Below are 24,956 nucleotides of genomic sequence, written 5' to 3'. Positions count from 1 at the left end.
AACTAGATTCCCAACATATATACATACATACATATACATACATACACATATATATTATGTAAGTAGCAGTTATGTGAACAAATTTTCATAGTATCCTTCTGATTTTCAAGTATTTCCTTTGTATAATTTTGAACCTTCCTCTCTGATATATGGGAGATACTCCAAGACTTCAACCAAATACCTAAACTCAAAACACCAAACCTCTCATCCACATTTTAAACACACAGTCAAACTTCTCTACCTGAATATAAAGAGTACTTATCTTACACTGGGGTTGTTAACTTATACAATATTTTTTTTTACTTTTGGTTTTTTTGAAACCGGGTTTCTTTGTATAACCCTGGTTGTCCTGGAACTCACTCTGTAGACCAGGATGGCCACCCGCCTCTGCGTCCCAAGTGTTGGGATTAAAAGCATGCACCACCACCACCCAGCTTTATACAATATTTTAAAGGTCTACAGAATTCTATCAGACCTTGAAAGAAGACCAAGCACCAATACTCTTCAAACTATTCCACAAAATAGAAACAGAAAGAACACTACCCAATTCTTTCTATGAAGCCACAATTACACTGATACCAAAACCACACAAAGATCCAACAAAGAAAGAGAACTTTAGATCACTTTCCCTTATGAACATCGATGCAAAAATACTCAATAAAATTCTTGCCAACCGAATCCAAGAACACATCAAAATGATCATCCACCATGATCAAGTAGGCTTTATCCCAGGGATGCAGGGTTGGTTCAATATACGGAAATCCATCAATGCAATCCACTACATACACAAACTCAAAATAAAAAAAAACACATGGTCACTTCATTGGATGCTGAAAAAGCATTTGACAAAATTCAGCATCCTTTCATGCTTAAAGTCTTGAAAAGAACAGGAATTCAAGGCCCATACCTAAACATAGTAAAAGCAGTATACAACAAACCAGTAGCCAGCATCAAACTAAATGGAGAGAAACTTGAAGCAATCCCACTAAAATCAGGGACTAGACAGGGCTGCCCCCTTTCTCCTTATCTTTTCAATATTGTACTTGAGGTACTAGCTCTGGCAATTAGACAACATAAGTAAGTCAAAGGGATACAAATTGGAAAGGAAGAAGTCAAACTATCATTATTTGCAGATGATACGATAGTCTACCTAAGTGACCCAAAAAACTCCACTAGAGAACTCCTACAGCTGATAAACAACTTCAGCAAAGTGACAGGTTATAAAATCAACTCAAGCAAATCAGTAGCCTTTCTATACTCAAAGGATAAGCAGGTTGAGAAAGAAATTAGGGAACTGACACCCTTCACAATAGCTATAAAGTACCTTGAGGTGACTCTTACCAAACATGTGAAAGATCTGTATGACAAGAACTTCAAGACTCTGAAGAAGGAAATGAAAAAAGACCTCAAAAAATGGGAAAACTTCCCATGCTCATGGATTGGCAGGATTAATATAGTTAAAATGGCCATTTTGCCAAAAAGCAATATACAAATTCAGCGCAATACCCATCAAAATCCCAACTCAATTCTTCATAGAGTTAGAAAGAGCAATTCTCAAATTCATCTGGAATAACAAAAAACCCAGGATAGCTAAAACTATTCTCAACAACAAAAGAAATTCTGGGGAAATCAGTATCCCTGACCTCAAGCAATTCTACAAAGCAATAGTGATAAAAACTGCATAGTATTGGTACACTGACAGGCAGGTAGATCAATGGAACAGGATTGAAGATCCAGAAATGAACCCACACACCTATGGCCACTTGATCCTCGACAAAGGGGCTGAAAACATCCAATGGAAAAAAGATAGCCTTTTCAACAAATGGTGTTGGCTCAACTGGAGGTCAACATGCAGGAGAATGGGAATTGATCCATCCTTGTCTCCTTGTACTAAGCTCAAATCCAAATGGATCAAGGACCTCCATATAAAGCCAGACACTCTAAAACTAATAGATAAGAAACTGGGGAAGACCCTTGAGAACATCGGTACAGGGGGAAAGTTCCTAAACAGAACACTAATAGCGTATGCTCTAAGATCAAGAATTAACAAATGGGACCTCATAAAATTACAAAGTTTCTGTAAAGCAAAGGACACCATCAAAAGGACAAAGTGGCAACCAACAAATTGGGAAAAGATCTTCACCAACCCTACATCAGCTAGAGGGCTAATATCCAATATATACAAAGAACTCAAGAAGTTAGACCCCAGAAAACCAATAACCCTATTAAAAATGGGGTACAGAGTTAAACAAATAATTCTCACCTGAAGAACATTGGATGGTGGAGAAACATCTTTAAAAATGCCCAACATCATTAGTCATCAGGGAAATGCAAATCAAAACAACCCTGAGATTTCACCTTACACCAGTCAGAATGGCTAAGATTAAAAACTCAGGAGACAGCAGGTGTTGGCGAGGATGTGGAGAAAGAGGAACACTCCTCCACTGCTGGTGGGGTTGCAAATTGGTACAAACACTCTGGAAATCAGTCTGGGGGTTCCTCAGAAAACTGGGCACCTCACTTCTGAAAGATCCTACTATACCACTCCTGGGCATATACCCAGAGGATTCCCCAGCATGTAATAAGGATACATGCTCCACTATGTTCATAGCAGCCCTATTTATAATAGCCAGAAGCTGGAAAGAACCCAGGTATCCCTCAACAGAAGAATGGATGCAAAACATGTGGTATATATATACAATGGAGTACTATTCAGCCATTAGAAACAATGAATTCATGAAATTCTTAGGCAAATGTATGAAGTGAGGTAAGCCAGCCTCAAAAGATCAATCATAGTATGCACTTACTAATAAGTGGATATTAGCCTGGAAAACTGGAATACCCAAAACATAATCCACACATCAAATGAGGTACAAGAAGAATGGAGGAGTGGCCCCTTGTTCTGGAAAGACTCAGTGTAGCAGTATAAGGCAAAACCAGAACAGGGAAGTGGGAAGGGGTGGGTGGGAGAATAGGGGGAGGAAAGGGGGCTTATGTGACTTTCGAGGAATGGTGGACCAGAAAAGGGGAAATCATTTGAAATGTAAATAAAAAAATATATCGAATGAAATAAAGAAAAAAATAATATTCACCATATTCAGAAAAAAATATTTTAAAGGTCTGTTTTATTTTCATGTATATGCCTCACTGTGTGTGCTCATGTGCATTCAGATGCCCAAGCAAACCAGAAAAGGAATTCAGATCCCCTGCAACTTGTATTACTGGCAGTTGTGAACTACCTGACAAGGGAACTGAACCAGGGTGCCATCTCCGAAAGCCACAAGCTATCTTACCTGCTAAGACATCTTTCAAATACTAACTTAGGTGGTTTACATGAGTTATGACAGCAAACTGTAACATCATTTTTTCCTTTATTTTTAATTTCAAAGATATGTTGTATCATAAACCTCAGTAATCACAAAAGACATTTTTGTCTCTTTACTACATTTAAAACTTTCATCTTTTCCATTTAAACTATTTTGCTTCTCCTCAGAGTACCTACATTATATATTTTGTGCTTTGGGGGTCTGTCTTAGTCAGAGTTACTATTGCTATAATAAAACATCGTGAGCAGAAGCAACCTGTGAATGAAATGGTTTATTTGGTTCACCATTCCACAGCACAGTTCATTGTCAAAAGCAGTGGGGCCAGGAACCTGGAAGCAGGAGATCCAAAGGCCATGGAGTCTGTGTGTGTGTGTGTGTGTGTGTGTGTGTGTGTGTGTGTGTGTGTGTATGTGTGTGTGTCTTGTGGGGGAGGTGCTTACTGATTTCCTCCCTGTGACTCACTCAGCTGGCCTTCATATACTACCCAAGACTACCAGCCCAGGGATGGCCCCCTCCCACAAGGCCATTACTGAAGAAAGCAAGAGTTATTTGAAATAACCATTGCAATCCCATGACGGTCAACCTAGTAACCAAGATAACTAATACATAACTAACAGGAATGTAAGAAACACAGCTGGGACATACTAGGCAAAGGTTTTTCTAGTTTATTTCCTGTTGCTATTTTAAAACATTGGCCAGAAAAAATTAGGGAGGAAAGTGGTTCTTTGGCCTACAATTACATAACAGTCCATACTGAGAGAAACCAAGGCAGAAACTAAGATACAGGAAAAGAAGCAGAGACCGTGGAGGAATGCTAATTACTAGTTTGTTCCTTGATAATATTCAACTACATTTCTTAGTCAACTCAAACCTAACTGCTGAGGAATGCTACCTCCCACAGATGTTTGGGCCCTCCTACATTAATTATCAGTTAAGAAAATACCGCACAGTATGTCCACAGGACACTCTGATTTGTAGAATTCTACAATTGAATTGCCTTTTCTCACATGTGTCAAGTTGATAAAGACGATTGGCAATCACAGAGGTAACACACACCCAATGTGGCATGCACTTAGGAATCTTCATTTCTTAAATTTTCCATTGAATGTTTTCATACTACATTTGACCCTTAGTAACTAATGCTGTGGAAAATTAAATTACAGACATGGAGAACTATTTGATTTCACAATAAATTTCCTTTTGAAGGAGTCAAGGCCAGTGACTAATGAAGCCAAGAAAATTATATTTCCTGACATGACTTTGATCACTCGGTGTTATTATTGATAACTCTGACTTTTACTTTCAAAAATATCCAAGTTTGCATAAAATATTATGAGGTGCCCTATGCATAGCCCATTGCGCTATCATGTTTTAAAACTAGAATGAGTATAAAAGTCAAAAAATGGTTTCCACAATGACATCCAGTTCATGTCAGTTCTTAGCTTACATACCAGTCTCCTCCTGCATCATGCAAAATAGTAAATAAAGCAAAACAAAGTGGGTAAGAGCACTTCAGAAAGCCTGACATCTCTTTGGTTCCCAGAACCCACAGGTTGTATATTTATTACTATCCTATTGCTGTAAATAAAGCCAATTATAGAAAGAAGGATTTACCTTAAGCCCAAGGTTCCAGAAGGACAGAAGTCCATCACCACCACCAAATACTGAAGAAATGTGGCAACAGGCAGGGAGACACCACAGCAGGAACCACTGAGAGGCCACATCTCAAATAGCCAGCAGGAAGCAGAAAGAGCAAACTCAAAATGGCACAAGTCTGTAAATTCTCAAAAGGGGCCCCCTAGGGATGGGGAGATGACTCAGCAGTTATGAACATTATAGCAGTCTATTCTTCCAGAGGACAAAGATTCAATTCCCAAAATCCACATGGTGGCTCAAAACTATCTGAAGTCCATTTCTTACAGGAAATCTGATTCCTTTTTCTAGCTGCTGGTGGGCACTAGACACAAACATGGTAAACAAACACACATGCACGTAAAACAACCCTACTGATAAAATAATAAAATCCAACTGGGCCACTAAGTAGGAATCATGTATTTAAATGCCTGGGAGACAGGACATCTAACTCAAACCAACTCCTATGACTCTTCTAAGCACACATGTCCACCTCATACCTACTATGGCATGTACACGCCCATGCACACATATGCACACAAAGTAGGAAAATATAAAATATATAATATATATAATATATAATATATATAATATATATAAATAAATCCTATATCATCCACTTTATATATATATATATATATATATATATATATATATATATATCAGATTCCTTTCTTCTCCACAGCTCTCTTATCTCCTGCCTATCAACCAACCCTGACACTATCACAACCAATTCTTTTCCCAGAATCATGACTTTCATTTTTGCTTGGTGACTTGTTTACTTTACCTGTGAGATATTATTATTCATTGACACCTGATAACATTAAATCATTAAAGGTAATAATTCCACTTTCACCTGAATCTATCTGTAGTAAAGGATAGAGCTATCTGGGTTACTCTTCTGTTCATATCTGACTATTGATGGACCCATCCTTTTTATTACTCTTTCCTTTAATTTGGGAGATTATGATGTAACTGCGTTAGTTTTCTTCCTTTTTCTACCTCAAATCCTTACTAGCTCTCTTTTAAATTCATGGCCTTTTGTAATTAATTGTTGCTATATATATATATATATATACACACACACAGATATATATATCATATATATAATATATACCATATATGTCATATGTGTCATATATGTCACATGTGTCACATATGTCATATATGTCATATATATCCTATATACACACACACACATATATATAACCTTCAGCCTATAGAGTGTTCCTTGTATATATGTATGTATGTACGTATGTATGTATGTATGCTTTCAGGGATGACCATCTTAGTGTTAGATAACCAGTTGCTACACTCATTCCTTGAGGAAAACTATTTCTCCCGCTCTCAGTGTTCCTTGGATGGATCCTTCCTTGAGGAAAACTATTTCTCCCGCTCTCAGTGTTCCTTGGATGGATGAGGCCATTCTTATCCAAATCCATGACACCTATGCACAGTTTCTGTGCATCTATGACTGCAAGGACTATGATTGCTGGAACGACATTCCACGGCACTTCTCCCCATCTTCTGGCTCTGGTATTCTTTTGGCCTCTTTTTCTACAATGTTCCCCGAGCTTTAGCGGAAATGTTATAAATGCATGTTTTAGAGCTGAGCCCTCGTTTGTGACTTATTCTCTGCTTCTCATGCAGCCCTAAGTTCCCACAGTCACCACCAGTCATCCGGAATAAAGGCTTCTTTGAATAAAACTGAAACCGGTGTTTTCCTATGGTATGATCTGTAGCTGTGCGGTAGCCGCAGAGAGCTGGGTACATGGGAAAAGACAGCTGGGGGTGAAATGGAACGGGGAGCGAAGACGAAGTTCATTCTGATCAAGGCTCAAAGTCTAATGTTCTGCTCTGAATATATAGGGGGGAAACACAGGGCCCATCCCCTGTTTTGGCTGGATTCTGCTGCTTTGTTTCAGCCGGATTCTGTTTGCAAAACAAGCTCAGTGGACTCTGTTTCTGCGGGAAGCTACGGATCTGGCAAGACCGGATACTTCCATCTAGGTTGGAAGACTCCACCCAGGTCGGCTGAAGACCATCTGTGGCAAACAATTAAGGTCTGGTTAGCCCGCTCAAGGTTGAAGGAAGGGCACAATAATCACAAATATTTAGAAAGCAGCTTAACATCGTATCAATTTAGCTCAGCACCCAAATTCAGTCCCCCACTTGGGCCTGTGATATTAACAACCATTTTTTTTTGACAAGGTTTATGGGATCAGATATAAATTTCCTCCCTTGGAACACTTCACAAATCCTATCAAAGAGCAACTGCTTGCCTCTTACCGCTGGATATAAAAGCATTTTCCAACCCAGAAGCTCACCTTAGAACCTTCTAGAACTTTCTAGCACTTGGAGAACTAGCCAGCATGGAAGAGGTTTTTGCTGCAGATGGAGCAAGAATTTTTAACATAATGAATATGTGGTTTGTGGTGTATTCAGGAAATGGGTCTTAGTTCTGGAGAGAAGCTAAGAGAAATGGTTAGGCTAGAGCTTGACTTGTCTCGTGAGGTGCTGTGGCCTCCTTGACCAGAGACTCAACTCACCTCAGGTAGCAAGGTTATTGCTTAATGAATTCATGGCTTCTGGGAAGATACATTTCTAGACTTACCTGGTATCTCCTTCCAAACTCTTCTTTTAATGAACTGGATTTTTTCATTCTTTTATTTCTTTCCTCCCAGTTTCATTTAACTTTCAAACTAAAAATGTGTTTTCTTTACCCACTGCACATTTCCAGAGCACTCGTCTTTTATTAATAGGTCATAGAGAATCCAATTTGGCATCTGAAAGCAGGGAATTGTCTCTTAGCCCAGTGCAATAAGTAATCCGAGGACAAATCATTTTCAAATTCAGATTAAAGGCATAAAGTCTCACCTCTTTCAACCTTTCTGTGTTCCCTCCAGGTTCTGTCCCCTACTATACTGCCAAGTTCAGTTATGTTTCCCAGAATACATGACACAACATCTGTGGTGACTTCCACTGAGATTTATTTCCCAGATTTTCATTAAAATAATAACTGAATTGACTCAGTAAAATGCTGCTTACCATGATACGGCCCTTTGGAGGTTTGCAAATTTGCATTTAATACTCTTTAATGTCTTACAGCATTAATAATCTATGCCTAAAGAGCAATAAAATAATTCACACTTTCCATTTATGGAGATAGCTTCATAACCCTCCATTTTAATGAGACTCAGTCATAATGGAATTTTTGACTCAGTCTCTGAATGAATCTAAGGCTGTTTATAAACAGTTGTCCATCTCTGTAGTCTCTGTATTCTCTTTCTCTGAAAAACAATGCAGACATATTGTCCCAGCAGAGTAGATGGCATGGCCCTTCTGAAGTTCCTTAATAACCTTTGAGTTGATCAAATTTCTAACTGCAATTGGAATTGAGACTGAAGAGGGTCAAAAGCAATAGAGTGAAGGCCACTTTATTTCGTATTTTAAAATTCATAGCAGATCAAGGCCCATTCTGTGGATCCAGGGGCTGTCGCCACATGCCCAGATGAACTGCTCCATGAAGGAAAGCTGTGTTAGGAAGGTTGCTACTCCTGTTCTTCCTTCTTCCCTTCCCTTCTCCCTTCCTTTCCTTCTCCATTTCCCTTCTCTTTTCCCTCCTTTTATCTTTTCCTCCTTTTATATACTTAGATGAGAACAAATAAAAATAAGAGACAATTTGAATTTTTTTTAAGATATGGTTTTCATATGGCTACTAAAAGTAAACAACTGTCTAGGAACACTGAACAATCAGCCGGGAAGTTAGAAAATAAGATAAATAAGTAGGAGAAGAGGATCCTGGGATACACAAAGGAGAGTTGGTTTTTCATTTTGTGCTGTTTTGTTTTATTTTGTTTGGTTTGTTTTTTTGTTCTTCATTCCCTAGTTGACAGCCAAAACTCACCTTAAGGAAAAACATTCACCTTTTCTGCCAATTTCTCTGAAACAGGCATTGATGGGGTCCAGACCAGCCTCAAATCAATACATTGACTAGGTTAGCCTTCACTTCCTGACTCTCCTGCCTCCAATAACCAAACACTGGAGTTACAAAGCTGAGCTACACTCAATATCAAATAAGAGGGTTTTGTTGTTGTTGTTGTTGTTGTTGTTGTTTATTGCTCTAACTTATTTACTTTTTGTTGAGCTTCAATTTGTTCTAGATGTTGATAATAGAGGGAAGCCATTTCTTTTGAAAGCAGAACTTCGTTTTCCTGAAAGCAGAGCATGGCTTTATACTGCTGAGCTGCCACTACTTCAATGGCTTGCACTCCATCAAGCTGCTACATAGAGACTTGACATGAAAGAATATTCTTGAAGATACAAAGATAAGTATCTAAGGCTAAGATAAGTAGACTTCACCGAGTTCAGGTTTGTAAAGATGCATTTTTTTTCCAGTATCTGATAATGCTAACATCTTTTTCTGAGACACAGGAGTGTCATGCACTTAAACCTTTTTGTGAGACACGTGAGTGTCGTGGACTTAAAGAGATCAGAAACCAGTACTATGACAACATGCAGCACAGGTGGTGCTTCAGTGCTGGTTGGTGTGACACACTGCTACAAAAAAAAAAAAAAGCCTCCTTTTATTGTTGAGATGTTATTGAGGTCCATGATAATGTTCTTCACATGTAAGTTTGCAGCCTGGAATGAGCTTCAAAATCTCTTCCATTATGGGAGAACTGTTAGAAAAAGATAGGCCAAGGGGGCTTAGTCACCGAGAACACTTTATCGAAATTCTGAATGATCCTTTTTCATAAAAAAAAAGAGAGAGAGAGAAAGAAAGAATATTCTGCCACCATGAATCCTAGTAGGCTGTACTAGATGATATGGAGAACTTCGACACAGTGTTCACAGAGGACACAATTGTTTACTGCATGTGTCTTCAATTCTGTGGTACTCACCTGGGTCCTGGAAGCAGATGGTGTGGTTCTTGGTTTTTATTATGCTCCCCGACCACAAGACTTCTAACTGAGAACAGATTACTGTCCAGAAACCGTAGAGCAAATCCAAGCCAATGGATGAAACCAAAGCTTCTACTTGTGAAAATATATTCCAATGTTTTGTATCAATGGCTAATTTCCTAGTATAATGCTGAAAACTAAAAATATTTTTTTGCTAAATGTGAAATTTAGAGCACTTCAAAGATCTAAGCTTTGAATTGAAATTTGTAGTCTTGTATATTAAAAGTTATTGTTCTTAGCATTAGCCTAGGTTAAAGAAAATGTTTTACTGCTTACTACTTTCTTCCTAAAATAACCCTAACACACCTAAGATAGATTGCTTTTAATAATCTATCATTATATTACTACCTTTATAAATCCCCTATGACATTTATCAACTATACAACTGGTACATAGGTATTTAAGAAGGAAGTCATTATTTTCCATAATAAACTACTATTTAAAATAATCTGTTTTTAAAAAATAGATCTTTGTAAGATTAAAATGTAAAAGTATAGTCAACACATTTGTTGAAGCTCTTTGAAATGCTCTGTTTCACATTTATCAGAAAATACATTTTTAGTTTTCAATATTATATGTGAAAATTAGCCACTGATAAAAAACATTTTAACCTATTTTCACTGACAGGAGCTTTGGTTTTATCCATATAGTTAACACCAAATTCTGTAGATAGAGTAAAAAATAGCAAACATAAATCACTTGCCTTTGAAACAGCTTTTGAGTTGTATGCATTGTTTTCCCTCTGGAGGAGAAGAAAAACCTAAACAATTAAAAATATCAAAAATTCGAATATATCTGAAATATATAATTTCAGATATATGCAATAAAGAATTTGCAAATTTTCAAGGTTGTACCAAACAAAATGGTGTTACAAATAGCTTCTGTTTGTGTTGCTTTTTGCATTTGCAATATTTGATGCTCTATTAATTCAGTATCAATCTGTTTTGGTGAGTAACTATGTAGCTATTTCAGAATTATCTTCCAAAGATATTTTAAAGTGAAATAAAGAAGAAAATGGAGCCTTCTCAAATGCTAACCTAATTATGAACAAGAACAAGAAGGAAAATAATGAAAAAAAAAATGAGCACAAACTTCCAAGAAGCTTCAAGTGATCTCTCACAGAGATAAAAGATTCTTGACCTACAAAGGATTGAGAATGGTAGCATCAGACAAAAAAAGGGGGGATGGGGAGAATGATTTAGGCAAAACCCAGCAGGGTTAATAATGAAAGTGTAAGTAACAAGAACATTAGAAATTAACAGATTAGGAGGTCATTGTATTTTGTCTCTTTGTCCATAATCAGCTTCTTGTAAAATCAACACCCAAACTTGAATGACTAAGGAGCAAATGGGACCTAAATTTTATCTCAGTCCTTGGAAACACAGCATTCTGAACTGTCTGAAAACTCTGTAATAGATAAGAATCTAAATCCTATGAGATTATTATATATGGGAATGCTCTAATAAAAATCAAGGAAAAAGATGCCCTTGTCTCCTCTAGTAAGAGTCAAACCCAATGGCACATGTATCACTCACCTGCAGAGAAAAACTCCTCCAGGAAAACCTATCTGTTGTAGACACTTTGGAAGTCAAATAAAGGCACCTAAAATGTAAATCTGCATAATAAACTCTTTGGCCATTGCCAAAAAGAACACACTGAGGCAGGTCTGTTGAGAAACACAAAAAATTAAAAAGTGGTAAAATAAATAAATAAACTATTCCACAGACTGAGCCAAGGTAAAGTCCCCTCACGAATTTATCAATTCTTATTTCTAGCAAATATCTCCTATGATTACAACTACCTCTGATCTTTGCAGCTAAATCATTCTGATTAACACAGTCACTAAAACACAAGATGGGGTCTAGCTGTGGTCAAAATATGAATGTAGCTGGCTATATAAAACATAACAGTGATAATCATTCCTGCTTTGTTTTCTAAAGCATGACCCTCATATTTCAACAAGGCATTTGCAAAAATCAGCAGATCATGCAAACCTCCTATTTGGAGAGAATATTAGGAATAGTGTGTTTGTGTTTGTGTGTGTGTGTGTGTGTGTGTGTGTGTGTGTGTGTGTGTGTGAATGCCAAGGAGCTCTCACCTGGGCCTGAATGCTAGTGAGTTCTTTACATTTCCAAAGAAATTTATTAACAGCGCTTATTCCTACATAATAATCTGAAGAGTATCAGATAATCAAAATATGTTGGCTCTCCAAAATAATTACGTTAAATTTAATCAGCTTTTCCACCGATGTTATATTTTAGAAGATAATCAAGTCCTATTCATCCACATCTTTAGATTTTTCAAGGTTATTTTTATTTCAAATTTAATGGCCTATATACTACATTCATTAGTGACCCATTACTCTGGTAGATGGCAATTTTTTATGATCTGTTCGATTTTTTTAAAAAAGAAAGAAAGAAAAGTCAGTAAAAAAAGGAAACCCCATATGAAAAGTCAACCAGGTTTGGTTGAAATTATTAAAATGCTCCCCTGTAGTAGATAGAGTCCTACATATTTGAATAAGATTTAATATCAGGATAAATTGTTCCTTTCTCAGAGAAATATCATGGTTGATTTTAGTAATCATTATTATATATAATGTATAGTAGTTTCTTCATCTCAGTTATGAGAACGTCTGTAATTCAATATCATGCTTAATTATATTTAGCATTTTCTCCAAGGTGAAAACAAAAGAGCTTAAGAGGTTCTAGTAATAAGACAATTAAATAAAATACACCAAATAGACCTCACACTATTTACATTGTACACATGTGCCTCTGCCCTTACTCTGACATGGGTATACATGGTTCAATTACCAGAATCCATATAGGAGCTCACAACTGTATGAGCTCAAACTCCAGGGTATTCAATACTCTGTGCTGGCATCCAGAAACACCAGGGCCATATGTGACCCACAGACACGCATGAAGGCAAACACATATGTAAAATACGTAATTCTTAAGACAATTATAGAATGACTCTTTGAAAAATTAGGAAACACAAAGTCTCTACAACAGATAGTATGAAATTAAAGCTGTCAAAATATGAATAACTGTACTGAGGCATAACGGGGTGTCATGTCACATGGTAGGAACTTGATATTGATCAAGGTGAACTTCTTCTCCCAGCCTTTGTTGAGCATGGATTCCTGTGCTGTTCGGGATCCTGCTCCACCTAGGGCAGAATGCTCAGAGTAAAGTTGAAGTCCATTGTTCCTCCAGATCTAGGAATTCCTGAATTAAGCAGGTGACCCGCCCAACTGCCTGAGCAGTGGAGCCAAGAATCACCAGACCACTTCCTGAACTCACCCCCACCCTGGGAGGAGGGGCTTGCCCAAACTGTTAAATGGTCTGACCTCCATTAAACTTTGACCTCCATCAGCAAATGTTGCCCTGGTCCTTGTTCTTTTCACCACTTCCCCATCTCTCCCTCAGCTTCTCTTCCAGGAACCAGTTTGCAGTAGCGGCAGGCAGCAACAAATAGCAAAGCAAGATATGATCATCAAGTGTGAGTAAATCCAAACCATGATGTATTCTGAATCAAGGATTATAAGCAGGATTTCAGCATGTCTGATAGCTATAGATTATAGAAGAAAACTCTTTTAAACCAAATTCCAAGCAACGGGAGTTGAAAAATTTCATACTACAGAAAACATCTATTCTTGTCTGCAAGTGTTTATCAGCCATGTTAGAACTAGGAAAGTGTCTGGAAACTTTAAAGGCTTTATTTAAAGTTCTAGTTAATTTCTTTATTTCAGATTGGTGCTAAGAGATATGTGTTTCACAACTGTAATAGTAATGTCATCCTAACAAGATTTAGCTAAAAAGAGCATAGAGGTAATCAATGTTGAAATGAGCTGTCCCAAAGCCTTCAAACTCAAAAGCTGTTGACATATAGAAATATTCCCTGCCCATGTAATTATTGTAGAATTACATGGTTTTCCAATCAGCTCCACTTGCTAAATGTCTTTATTTTCCTATCAGAATTTTTACTTGGGATTTGTTCCATTCATTGACATAAAAGCGGTTTTAACCATTAGTCATAAGCTTATCAGTAGCCAATTGCGGCAAGTGGGTAGAAAGGTAATCAGGTCATTCCACTTTCCTTGATACTAGTTAAAGCAGATGTAGCATCTCTTATTCCAATCTTAATTACTACTCTTAGCCCTAAAACCATACATTATACATCCCACTGTGTGTGTGTGTGTGTGTGTGTGTGTGTGTGCATGAAGATTACAAAGGGTTATAGATGTTTCCATAGAGCTCAAAGAGTTTTAGAGGCTAAAAACTTAGAAACTGAGAACCTCATTGAGGATGCAGAGAACTTCTGTGGGAGGAGGACAACAAAGCTGTGTGTGTGATGGAGTTAAAGCTCCCACGGGAAATCAAAGTAGTGAGTTCATTCAAACTTAGAATATTTTTTCTTACTATTTGGGGGCATTATCTCTGAAGGTTTAACAACATTAGCACAAAACAAGAAGAGGGCCTGTCATTAGGTAAAACCCATCATTAGTAACTGAAATCATGCTATTTTGTTATTAAACAGCCTTTCAGTTCATGAATGGACTGTTTAAGATAGTTTAAAATACCCTCCAAAGCAACCTCATTAAGATAAATTATTGGTCGTGAAATAGAAGAAACAGTGAGTAAATTAATGAAATTAAAATCATAGATGAAGTGAAACTATTATATTATACTATTTCTATTCCTTTCTTGCCAGGCTACTTATGAAATCATTAGCTGTGTATGAATGAGGAAAATATATAAGTGATTTCTGAAGGTAGTACTATTCTTTTTATTTTATTTTTTTTTTGTCAAGTGATTCTGAATTGTCTCTAGTCTACTTGAATTTTCAAATCCCTAGATGCCACAAGAAATGTCAGTTAGTCCTCTCTGCCTACAATTGAGCAGGCTTAAGAACTCTGTCTTAGATTTAGCCTATTAACAACTATACTTATTTTAATTTTCAATTTGCAGTTGCTTCATTCAACCAATATTTATGGAGTGCCACATATAAGCCACTGTTGCTGAGCTCTTTACCTCAGGCTTGGCACAGCCATTGCCATGTTGAAACCCATAAACCCGAGGTTTGACCTACTGACATCCACGAGGTTGAGACAGGACCTCACAAGATATATCAAGGACTCTCCTTTATCCAAACACATAAAAACAAATTTAAGGGCTGGATAAGTAACTTGGATAGGAAGTGCTTCCCACTGAAAAAAATTAGGATTTGAGTTTGACATTAAGAACCCCCCCCCCTTTTTTTTAAAGGACAAGTTTGGTAATACTTTTGATCACAGTGCTGGAGAGGTAGATACTAACAGATCCTGGGCTTACCTGGATAATCAGACCAACCTAGTCAGAGAGCCACAGGCCACAGTTAGAGACTGGCTCAAAACAAAGCTAAAGAATAACCCCTAATATTGAACTGTGACCACTAATAATAATCACAGTCGTACTTACATGTGAGAGAAACACACACACGTGCACACACGCACACACACACACACATACACACACATACACACACACCAAACCTTGATTAAGAACTATATTAAAAATTATACAATATTTTAGACTCATTTACAGTTTAGTTTATAAACAAACATATACTTATGTTTGTTTCAGTACATTGTGAATGTGCTTACAGCCATGTTCATAGTGGAAACTCTGAAGCACAGAAAATCTTCAATAACAAATGAAAATATTTTTCCCATACTAAAGCTACTCAATAACAGGAAGAATCTATAATCCTCTAATTTCTTAGTCAAAAGCCATTTCTGGATATTAAATCACAAAAATTAATACACTATCCAAATAATGATGTTCCAGTACAAAATCTGAAATATACAAAATACATTTAAATTTGCATGTTAATATTAAAGTTCATGCAATTATAAGAAAAAAGAAAGAAATGAGTATTCAGAAACACAAAATGTTCAACAACAAAAGGGCACAATCCAAAAGCAATTCTAGTCAAATCACCCATTGGTATTCCATTAATCCAAGGGGTCTCTTCTACATAACAGATTGCTGCTGAGATCAAATAACATTGTTTTTAAAGTTCAGCTGAGAATTGTTTTTGAAAACATTTCTTTAAAAAACACTGGAGAAGAGATCCCTCTTCTCCAGAATATTCTATGAATTGTTCAGTATCTGGACATGATCCTGAATGTATTTACCATCATCTTTTCACATTCAATCTAAGAAATGTTTTCAAACATCTTGAGACTTCAGAAGAACCATCTGAGAAAAGCTGTTTTCCAAACTACATCTTATGAATGCATGCACACACATTCCAAGGCAAAGTGATCCTCTGCTATTAAAAAGAGACATTGTTCTGAACCAAGCCCTCTATGGTAGGTTAGCACACCATTTTCAATTATCAGTTTTTCTTGAATTATTAACACTAGGCATGCTATGATGCATAGCCATTTAATAAGTTGTATTACTAAGATGGAGAACAAGTATTCCTCCAGGAATTAAATGCTATAGAGAATTTTGGGTAAATATGGCAAACTGAAAGGGGAAGAATTTTTACAGTGTTACAGCAAACAAGCAAGACATAAAATTATATCAAGTGAGAAGGAACCCAGTCTAATTTTCATAGCCTAAATGCCAAGGCTGGGAGGCATTAGTGGGTGGGTGAGTGGGGAAGCACTCTCATAGAGGCAGGGGAATAAGGGATGGTATAGGGGGATAGGCAGTTTCTGTACAGGAAACCTGGAAAGGGGATAATATTTGAAATGGAAAAAAAAGAAAATATCCAATAAAAAAGGTAAAATTCACATGTTATCTACATGAAAATGTATTTACCTAAATAACATTAACTCTACAGACAAACAAATATTTGAACCTATTTTATTAACTACGTGGCAAGTTTAATTTTCTCCCAAAAGAAAGCAAGATACCATTTTCTTTTCTTCTAAGATACTACTGAAATCATAGAGCCTGTACAGGGCTGAACTAGGTCTTCTGCATATAAGTTATGGTTGATTAGCATGGTGTTCTATGAGACTCTTAAAAGTGGGAGTGCAGTCGTCTGACTTTTTGCCTGCTTTACAACCCTTTTCCTTATACTGGAGCTTCCTCATCTAACCTTGATATAAGGGTTTGTGCCTAGTTTTATTGGAAATTTGTTATGATATGTTCAGTTGATATCCCTAGGAGGCCTCCTCTTTTCTGATGGAAAATCTAAGAGGAGTAGTTCTGGGGGAAAGGGAAAGTGAGGGAGATATAGGAGAAGTAGTGGGGCAGTAGGAGAGGACTAGGAGGAGTAGATGGAGGGGAAACTGTTGTTGGGATGTAATGTAAATATGCACACACACATACTTAAGAAGCTTGACTAAATGTAAATAACACCTTAGTATAACTCACAAAAACAGGAGGTGTGTTCCTAGGAATTCATGCTGATTAACTCTTTTGTTGATCATACTTTGTTGTAATCACATTTACTTTAAAAATCTAAGATTGCATGTCATGAGGAAAGGCTAAAGCTAGCAAGTGGCCCTCTTGGAGGTGGCCCACCTTTTTCCATGGGCTAAGATGAGTAAGCTTTACAGGGCAAGGTCCCAAAGAGATGTCATCTCAGGATTGTTTTTGTAGCTGATAAGCCTCTCCTGTCATTAATAAATTAATGTAGTAACACCTGAGCATTAGTCCACCCTATTGAGCAGATTTCCTGTAGATTAACATAAAGATGAGCTTTCATGAATTAATGCTGTTCAGAGCAATTAATGACTTTATACAGTTCCTGGTTTGATTCAAATAATCATAGGAAGGAATATCTAAGAGATAATTGTTTTCCTTGAAAGATATCATAAAGTTACAATCAAGACTAGAATGTGCCCACTCCTCATTATAGTAACTAAAGACTGAATAATAAGAAATACAATGAGCTTTCATAATTACATTAAAAAGAGAAATAGGATTATGACAAATTTGTGTTCCAGAAAAAACATTTAGGTCCAAGAATGAAGTGACAGGTGTGGACTATGATAAGGTCATATAAAAACTGTTGCTCTGAACTTATAATGAGTTTACAAAATGAAACACCACTTTGTATTTGTTATTGATATCCTTCTGTTACTCCCCTTTTATGTAACATTTTATCTAATATGTAATTAATTCTTATATAGAGAACTTTTGTGTTAAGGATATAAAAGGCTAAAAGCTATAAAGAAATGTGGTACAGCCATTTTCTGCTTCACCCTGTGTGTACTTGTCTGCGTGAGTGACATCTTTCCTTTCCTTTTTCTCTCTCATTCAAAAGAGTTAAGGAGCTCCCTGGCTAGTGAGAGGCTTCTGACTGACTCACCAAAAAAGGAGCACTAGCAATAAATCCTCTACTGAATTCTCCACTGCTCTGCAGCATGTGTCAATTGCCAGAGAATTATATAGTAAGTTTATAAAGTAAACTTTATAAAGTTTTTAAAATAAGAGTTAGGTTTTCCAGTACTTAATGAAGCACAGAACAGAGAATTAAAAGGCCAGAGATCATCAGTCTTTAGATCTACATTCAATGTTGTGTCCCATGTCAACCCTTTCCAGCTAGGCAGGCTCCTGGCAATTGCAAGGTGCATTTTTAAAGAAAGTTCATGCCTACCCTATGTTCTGATCACTTTTAAGTATATCTATCATAAGGTTTCAGTTTTGCCTAAATATGTTAGACCCATATAACATAGGATAACATGAATCTAAGTGATTTGTTGAGTTTGATCTATGTTATGATCAATTTGATTTTAAATAGAATATGATGCTAAAGTACCTGATACACTGAGGGACCACTGGATAAAAGAGCAAATCATGTATCTAGAAAAAATTTATTTTCTTTTACTTTAAATTTTCTGTTTGTTTTATAATAAATGTGATTTTTCAATATTAAATCTAAGCTTCTCCAGCTTCTTAACTCTTAAGATATTTTACTTTAGGTCTTGGGTACCATCGAACATTCATATGGTTGTCCTGAGTCGTGAGGCTTACATTACATGGTTGAAGCAATACATTCACTTTTTACTACTTCGTTTTCTTCTCTGGAAGGCAAGAACCTAGATGTCCAGGTGTGGCAAACTGACCGAAAAAGGATCCTGCTCTAAAAAAAATAAAACAAGCCATATGCAGTTAGAAAAGGTGAAGAAAGAGGAAGACCAGAGGAGCCCACTTCAGCTGAGCAAACCTGGAATGAACAACACTCTTGTTGCTCTTTACATGAATTCTAGTTTCTTCCCAGCTCCTACATCAGGAAGCTCACAACTCTGTATAACTTCAGTGTCAGGATATCTGATATCTTTTTGGCCTGTGTGGGCACTATGTGCATGTGATGTATAAACAAGCAGCTACACAAAACACACACACACACACACACACACACACACACACACGCACCACACTTAAATCAAAATTTAATTTTAAAACGAAAAATTTCTCATGATTATATCATATTTCCTACATTGTTTCTCAAGACTCCCCAAATAAATAGTACCATTTCAACAGAGACAGTATGCAAGGGGATTTGATATAGGAAGTGGTTCACACTACTATGAAGAATAAGAAGATCCAGTAATTGACTGTCTATAAACAAAAGAACAAAGAAAACTGCTATATCCATTCATGATATTATGGCACAACCGACAGTGTTTAAAAGTCTGTGAACCAGGAACCCCAACAGCCTTTGGCTAGAAAACATTAGCAACCCAAACTAAGAAAAGGCAGTTTGTCTTTCTGCCTTTCTGTTCTTTACAAGCTCTTAATAGATTGGACACCTCATCATATTGTTGATGACAGAATTTTATTGTGTCTACTGATTCAAATGAAATGCCTTTGTTTTCTAGAAATACTACCACAGATATACCCAGTGCTTTTACAAGATTTCTATGTATTCCTTAATCTACTCAAAATAATACATAAAGCTCGCCATCGCACATTGCAATTCCATTCTGCTCTCCTGGTTCACTCTTTCAATGCTATATGGCAGAAGTGCTTTCTTCGCTCTTTCCTTTGGAAAATAGTCAATGTAATTGTTCATATCACCAAGGACAATGGAGGCTGTACAGTCCCTGGAACATAACAGTGGGCACAGATGTACTGCCTAGAGAGATTAGAAAAGTAAAAAAGTGGTAAGCAGATCACTTAAATCAGAGATCTCAAACAAGAGAGGAAGATCAGACACCAGGGATAGACTGGTTGTGTTTGTTATGGTCCTTAGCCAACTCAAATTTCCAAAGTGTAGAATTCCATAAAGAGCCAGGATTTACTTCCTCAATTGAAAGAGTGACCCAAGCTCTGTAAAGCAGTAACTACATTAAAAGTGAATTTAGGAGCCTCTAGTTTTCATTCTAGAAAGGTATGGTTTGATATAGTGAAACTCAGGAAGCTATTTGCCCCCAGAACCATCTTACCACTTGTAATATTGCCTTGACCTACATGCACCATAAAACCCTTTGTTGCTGTTGGGATTATTTTACTGGGGCGATATGGACACCATTCACTGAACACTTCATTTCTTGCCATGCTGATCTGAGAAAACACATTCACTTTTGTTTAAAGCATTATAAAGATAAGAAAACTCTTAAAGAACAGTTTTGACCCTTCACCAGAAATTGTCTTTTTTCAGTTTTCTTCCTTCCCATCTTTCTTCTCTTTGGTATGAGAGATCCTTAAAACCAAATGGTGACTTGGTTTAAAGTCTATTGAAGTTGACTGAGTTTAGAAAATGCCATCAGAAAGATAAAAGATAGGTCTTTGCTTTATACAGAAAGCTCTCTGTATCACATTTTCTGTACATATTAGATTTGTTTTGCTCACTGTTTTACTATATGATCCTATCTAATAGTTTAGGGCCTGTTTCCAACTCCTTTTTGCATTATGGTTTTTGTAGTCTCTTCTCCATCACCAGTAAAGAACATGATTAATTCTAAGAATGTAGGATCAATAAGAAGTACTTGGAAACAGTTGTTGAAGCCAAATTATGGTTTTGCCTATCAAATCAAAAAGGGTTTGTTCAGGAAGGCAAGCTATGCCTTGTATTCAATTTCCAAAGCAATTATTTTAATGGATTGGGAAATATCACAAGGTTCAATGAATATAGAACTTTACCTTATAACTTTATTTTGGAAAGTTCAGCTTAGTTGGGCAGATATGCAATAATTTTCCTTTTGTTGATATTATTTTGCCACCCTTTCATCTAGTAAATGATTGAATCTATAACGTGTTTTAATACTTTGAACATAACTTGTAACTATTTACAATCTGTTTCTGCTCTTAACACATCAAGAAAATAGCATCCTTTCTTTCACTCCAAGAAAATACCAAAATCAAACCCATCTGGAATCTGCTCTGCTTTCTTTCATTACAAATGCATTTTCATTCGTTCAGGGAAGAAATGAGAAATGCCCAGTTGGAAATAAGTAGACTCCAACTTCTTTGCTTTCAGTTCATTAAAAGGACTTGACATTATTAGGAAGCTAAATAATATTAATATGTGTGAATGACAAAGTTTGTTTCATAACAGAAATGATTTTCAATCTGAATTGAAGACCCTGACTGTCATTATTTTCTGGCTGGGAGATTTATTATAGATCACATGATTCTTCTCACCATATGTTTAACTCTGCCAAGGCAAATGTCCTAGCACTTGCATCTGAAGGGGTCGATCTATCAATCTCGTTGCCCTTGAGAATTATTTATCCAAAAATAGATGTATGATTTTGTTTACTAATGAAAGAGTGATACCCTGAGTTGAGCATAAGTTTGAAGTTGCTACAATATGGCAAAGAAACTGGAAGTATGAACAAAAATTTGAGTCAGAAGTCAGTGACCCAATGATCACAAAACCCTTGACTTTATGAATTACTATCTAGGTACATGAATACCCCTTAGCATTATTATTGATGAACATAGATTTCCATTAGTATTATGACTTCTATACGTAAATATCCCTATCTGAATGTAGATATGTACATGTACAGAACAGATATTTAGAACATAGATAACCCATTCCTAAATTGTCCCCTGCTTCCAATACTATATAGTACAGTTCTGCATGTGTAATAAAGACAGCTATAGAAAACAAATACCTACTTCAGAAATTTCCTAAATATAAATGAATTAAATAATTCACTTAAAATTATGTTTACTAGACAAAAATGTATGTCTCTATAAGTCAGCATTGCATTTTAAGTTTCTCTTGGAAAAAAACTATACAGGGTAGGAAATGAAGTGATTTTAGGCTGATCTTTTCATAAAATGCAACAGTGCCACAGTTTGCGGATCTGATTAACAAGAAAAATTCCAGAGTAATCTAAGAAAATACAAGCTATTTTAAGGCTGATAAATTGATTCTAAGCACACTATCCTTAAACTGCAATCCCAGAAGCTATTATATTTATAGAAATGGCCTGACCCAAGTAAGCCATCTTTAGAGTTTAGTTAGGCAGGAAGCTCATTAAGCTTTGCTCTTGATAAAATATATGGTCTCTTCCCAGACTACACCTAGCCATCTCATAAATGCACAAAGATCACATATATCTACTATCATGCTACCACATTTTATTTGTCAATATAAATATAATATACAATCTTACTAATCTCATTTCCAATAGAACCAAATGGTTTTGTTTCCTAAGATGTATAGTCTAAACTCTGGCTCATGAATAGCTGAAGTATCCAAGACTTAGGTTTCAAAAAGTCTTCAGAAATAGTATTTGATCAGCTAGAATCCAGGATTTAGAACACACTACCATATAACCACATCCTATGATAATCTGAGAAAATGTGACCTAATTAATTTGATCACTAAATTATGATTCTGTGGTGACCTTCTGACATGATAGGACCAAGATTATAGATGAGATGTATCTTTTTCTCTAAACTTAAGAGTCTAGTAGGATAAAGAGAACATACATTTTTATAAAGTCTATTGCTGGTTTATAACACAGGTATCTAATATCTTTACATGCCATCTGTTTTATTCATTGAAACAAATTTTATATTATTATCAAACAAATGTGAAGTGTCGGTGCTTACAAAGCATAGATAAAGCTAGAAATAAAATAGAAGTGATTTCTGTGAAATACTTGAAAAGGGAGCAGTACATAAAAAGAGAATAAAATGATTTTCAGAAAAAATTCTCTCTGAGACACCATATACCACCATACACAGAAGGTATTCATGTGAAATTATGGGAGAGGACACCCAAAAAGTGTAAACTATCAAATAATTATCTATAACAAGATTTGACCAATCAGAGATCTGATAGCATCTTCTGGCTTCTATGAGCATCAAGCAGTAAGAGGTACTCATAAAGATGCAGAAAAGCACCCATACATAATGATAATAATAATAATAATTTAAAATGTAGAAAAAGGACAGGACTTGATTAAGCTTTTTGTACACTTAACTACTTATGAAGCAGTGTAAAACACAATTGATGAAATACATGAATTTTAAGCAATTCAAATTTATTAATATAATGAAAGGAACATACACAGGTTCATTTTTCTCAATGTCTTCAGCTGCTCTCATGGGCCACAGTGGAAAAATGTAGAAGTTGTGACAAAAAACTAAAAAGTTCTCAAAACTTGAAAAAATGCAGCTATGAATGGAAGTCACTTGTAGATGGCAAGAGGGGGGTGAGAGGCAGTGGGTGGTTAAGCTCAACTCAGTCCATATAAAGTGGGCAAGGTCAGTCGGACTCAGAAAGAGCACTTACCATGCTCTAATTATAGTGTTTGACTTAAAATTTACACTTATCTTTCTAGATGTTTGGTTAGATGCTAGGATGCTAAAGGAAGAATGGGAACATTTTAAATAGTCTAGCCTTTATTTTGGCTACACTTGATGAGTCTAAATAAGCCATTAACAGAAGGATCTGTAAGAAGCCATTAACAGAAAGATCTGTAAGAAGCAACTATTGAGAATAAACAGGATTTGTTGGTGAAGTAGAAATAGAATGTCGAGCAGAGACAAAATAGAGAAGACTCACAGGTGTATCTATTCAATTTTGCACAGTAGATCTGTTGGTCCAAAGAATCCGTGAACTTGAAACTTAGTGGTGAAATCCTGTATATGATCATATTGTTAGAAACTGTTTAAGGATGAAGGTTAAGCTGTTAGCCTAGGAAGGCTCACTTTAAGACATGCTGTATGAAATGAGTATGTGATAGCAGCGCTAAGTCAGTTAGTGGTCTGACATTCAAAAGAAAGCCTAAGTTATAGTGAGGGGCAAAGTTCTGAAGAAACTGTTTCAAAACTTTGTAAAATAATGAATGAGATAGCTTTAATACTTTCAAATATTGCCTTAATCTTTTTATGTTTCTGAGATTATTTTTATTTTACTACTTTTACAAATCCATTGTGATTTTTTAAATACTCATTTTTAGAAGGTTATATAAATAGGCAATGAAATGTGATCATATCTACCCTCATTACTTTCTCAACTCACCCCGATATTCCATGAAATGTCCATTCCCAAATCAGTCTTTGTTTATTATCCACTCTATCAATATAGTGTTACCTCTATGTGCTTGGGTATGGGGACATCCACTGGAGAGTGAGAAACATAACAGCGGGCACATTCTAAATAAGGAATGGTTCTACCTACCCCAGGACTTCTCTTTATTGTCAATAGTTCCTCAGTATGGGATGGCATCTGGAGATCATACTGTAAGAATTTTGACTGACTTGGTTTTGTGTATATCTTGTACAATTAACCACAGTTATTGTGAAATCATGATTGCTATAGAAAAGTCTTGTCCTGAATATGGCATTCTATACCATTTCTCCTCATCCTTGGACTTCCATGGTCTTCCCTGAGCTTCAGTGGGAGTGGTGGTGATGACGGTGGTGGCGGGGGTGGGGGGTGGGGGGGGGTGATGGTAGTGGTGGTGGTGGTGATGGTAGTGGTGGTGGTGTGATAGTGGTGGTGGTGGTGATGATGGTGGTGGTGGTGGTGGTGGTGGTGGTGATGGTGGTGGTGATGGTAATGGTAGTGGTGGTGGTGGTGGTGGTGGTGATGGTGATGGTGGTGGTGATGG

Source organism: Apodemus sylvaticus, chromosome 15, assembly GCF_947179515.1.
Source record: "Apodemus sylvaticus chromosome 15, mApoSyl1.1, whole genome shotgun sequence".
NCBI lineage: Eukaryota > Metazoa > Chordata > Mammalia > Rodentia > Muridae > Apodemus > Apodemus sylvaticus.
The sequence above is the reverse complement of the archived record's forward strand: the minus strand, read 5'-3'. Positions refer to the sequence as shown.